Source organism: Centruroides sculpturatus, unplaced genomic scaffold (assembly GCF_000671375.1).
Source record: "Centruroides sculpturatus isolate CEXI.00-Female unplaced genomic scaffold, Cexi_2.0 scaffold859, whole genome shotgun sequence".
NCBI lineage: Eukaryota > Metazoa > Arthropoda > Arachnida > Scorpiones > Buthidae > Centruroides > Centruroides sculpturatus.
The window spans coordinates 51909-55994 of NW_019385221.1; positions in this window are offsets into that span (position 1 = coordinate 51909).

A 4086-nucleotide genomic window follows, 5' to 3' on the forward strand; every position below is an offset into this window, starting at 1 on the left:
AAAAAAATAACAACAGAAGTGAATAAAAAATGGCGCTGCGAACTAATGTAACGTCGTATGATGAGTTTTTGTTCGTGTCGTGGAGCAAAAATATGTTCGAATTTCATGTCGTATCCTGAAAATTTCGTATGCTGGGACGTTCGTATCCTGAGACACCACTGTATTTAAATTTTTATTTATAAAAAGTATATTTTTCGTTATTAAAATCTGATAGCTTTTGCAGTTAATGGTAGTTGAAAGCTATTTATTTTAAAATTTTATAAACTTAACGATGATATAGAGAATTTTCTAAATTATATTTTCCCTTGTTATTTATAACAATTTTATATAAAAAGCAACAAACAGAACGGAAATTAAAATTATACTAAAATCCGATTTGTAGGATAAGGCAACGGAAGATGAATACCGGAAGGACTTCCTGTGAAAATTAGCGCCTATTTTTAAGTGTTAGATACGCGAAGAAAACTTGGAAAACTCTATGTGGATAGCCTGTTGGTAAGGAGCGAACTAGCATCCAAGTACTAATATTCAATAGTTTTATCCATTCGATCACTGTGAAAAATTCTAAAATAAAATTTTTAAAAAATTTAGCAAACAATAAATGTATTAATATTGGTATTTTCTGCATAGGTTTAGTGCAATATTAGTGCATAGGCTGGCTACGAGATGGAAAATCGTCTAAAGATTGACAAGTTGATATCTATGAGTATTTCACGTAAACAAATGTTGCTTTTGCAATAACACTAACGTTCATAATGTCACAGCACTTCAGAAATATTCTACAACGCATGTTGACGTCTCTCCTACAGAGTTTACAAACAGTAAGCTTTTATTGTGCTTTACAGCGTTGACCACACAGTGACAAAAAAGTAAAATATATTCCAAAAATTGAAAAATATTTATACATATAATCAATATATATAATAAAGGTAAATGTACAATGTGCGTGCCGCTAAAACTCAAAAACGAGTCCCGGTACGTTCACCCACTAATAGGGAACGTGAGCTGAGATTAGACCGTCGTGAGACAGGTTAGTTTTACCCTACTGATGACTAGTCGTTGCGATAGTAATCCTGCTCAGTACGAGAGGAACCGCAGGTTCGGACACTTGGTACATGTGCTTGGTCGAGCGGCCAGTGGTGCGAAGCTACCATCCGTGGGATTATGACTGAACGCCTCTAAGTCAGAATCCCCCCTAGCCGCGGCAACGATATCGTACGTGTCCTTTGCGTCGAAAGGCGTCGTTAGCCCTGACGGTAGTGTCGGTCCTCGCGGGCCGACCGTCTCGGCGAAGAGGCCCCTAGACGGAGGAGCATCAGGACGGCGTCGAGGCGTGTACGCCGTCCGCTTCTCGTAACAGACCTTGCAGGTGTGACGTGTGGGCACCAAATCGTCCGCAGACGACCTAGGTACCGGTCGGGGTGTCGTACTTAGAAGAGCAGCCACCATACTGCGATCTATTGAGACTCAGCCTTCGACTGGGTGGTTTTTTTTTTTTTGGTGGTATATGGTGTGGTAGCCCTCTATCCCCCATCCATGAAGAAGGTTTCCGTTTTTACCTGAAGGGCGTGCTGTTGAAGATATAAGAACTGGAAGTTTCGCCCTCTAGAAATATCTAGAACAGTCCAGAACATTCTAGAGTATTCGAGAGCATTCAACAACATTCCAGAATGTTCCGGGAACATCCCAGATCATTGTGGAACATTCCAGAACACTCTCGAATGTTGTGGAATGTTCTGGAATATTGTGGACCATTCGAAACCTTTTTTGTATGGGTGGGACTACTCATTGATGGGGGTATATAAAGCAAGATCTGTCGTGAGTTCGAACGTCGGGTTCAGTGACGAAGGAAAGAACCGAAAAAGATGTGAAAATTCCGAAGTAATGCAGTGAGTGAATAAAAACAAACAATGAAGTGTGAGTACTCAAAGTAATACAATGACTGAATATAAATCGAAAATAAAGTGTGAAAACTGTGTAAAGTGTACTTAGTGTATTTGATAACGTTCATAATATTCATAAAAGTTGATTTGATTTATATTTTATACAATGCCCAAACTTAAAAGAGATGGAGCTCTTGACAGTTCTGAATTTTATTTTGAATATTAAAGTTGATATCGTCGACAATATTATTTTTAGTTGCCAATATTACCCTTTGAAATAGCCACTCTAAATAATAATAAGAAGCGCATAGCTCAAACGGTTAGGAGTTGAAAGTTGAAGTTTAGTACACAGTTAGGGCGCGTCATGAGACATACACTAAGAAGGAATTTTTCAAAATCTCCCCCGGAGAGAGGTTGTTAACACTTCCCTGCGGCGGAAGTGTTAACAATGGAAGTGGTTAACATATTTTTAGACCTATGTAAGAATTCTTTAATTAGTCTAGAAACGGGAACCAAGTTCTTGCATTCTGTGAAAACGGGTAACATTGGCTATAATGTAATTTTAATCTTAATCTTAAATGTTTTGGAATAGTCGAAAATGTTTTGGAATAGTCGAGGACCGTTATGCGTGAGTAGTGGGGATGGCTTTTAAAGACGTGTGATGCACCTGCTTCAGTTGATTTTTCATAAGTAAAAGTGTACGAATAACAGAAAAAAGTAGAAAGTGAAAAGTGAAAAGTGAATAGTGAAGTGTGAGAAGTAAAAAAAAAAAAACAAAAATGCTAAAGTGTAAGAAAAAATTTTGCGGTCTCGAATCATATCGCAATGGCAAAAGATGGCGCGGAGAAATGAAACCACAGAAGAAAGAGAAGTACGTCTAACATTGCTACGAGAAAATTATCAACAAAACAGAAATATTAAGACAGAAGAACAACTTGAAAATTATAGAAAAAAACACATCCAGTCAGAGAAAGATTATGTAGAGGAAGAGAAACAGTCTTTTATATATATATAAAACTATATTACATGTAAATGTACTGTACGAACAAATAAAAACCAAGCGAAACGGGTACTTGCAGCTAGTTAGAAATAAAGAGCTAATTGTATTGCTCATGGCGTGCTATAGTCGTAAAGAAAACACAACGTAATCAGAGGCAATGATAAAACACGGTATTTTATATTTTTGGAAATTTAAATCAATTTGATATTCAAAAACAATAATTATAACTAGCAGCCGACAGAAATCATTATGTTTATAATATAAATTAATAAGCAATTGTCGAACACAATCACTAAGAAGCGTGATGTCTAGGAATTAAATTTGATTTTTATGGATATTCAAATAAAATATAGAATTCTTTTGCCTTAATTATTATTATTATTATTATTATTATTTTGTTTTTGCTAGAATCAAATTCACTTCTGAAATCAGCCTATTTCACAAAAATGAATTTTAAATTGTGTAGAATAGGATTTATTTTTCGGGATGAATACCAAATCTTAAAAACCTGTCCTTTCAGACCAAAGATAACAATGGATTAGGATTGTGGTTATCGTTTTCCTTCAGTCGGAAACATTTGAAATTGATTTTATTTGAAGTTATAACTCTTGAGCTTCTAATCTTCCGAAACATTAACTCTTCGGATATTAATAAAAAGTATAGATAGAAACCAGCAAAGTGACAAATTTAATTAAATGTATAATTATTTTAATACAGAAAAGATATTTCAATATTTAATAGTAAATTTGATATAAAATAAGAAAAAAATTCTGTTTTTGTTTTATTTGAATTTTTATCATACAAAAGTTTAAATCAATGAAATAATTTTTCAAAATACTTTTCAATAATTTAATTTAAGGAATCTGAAACTTTTAATTTATATTATTAGTTTGAATGCTATTAATTAAGTTCTTATTCAATTACTTGTAATTGAAGCTAATGACGTTAACGTCGTTGAAGATCTAATTAAGAAAATAATGTGGTGAAAAATGCGACTGATGATACTGATGGACGATAGGCAATAAAAAGCGGTGAAAACTTAGGAATTTGTTAAGAAATATCTATAATCGTTGAAAAAGGAGGATATAAAAATAATGTAATATGTGTAATGAAATTTATAACTATTATTTTTTTCATAAGATCTGTACCAAAAAATAAGGAATGAAGAGGTGTCATTAAGACCCGAAATGGATATCCACATCC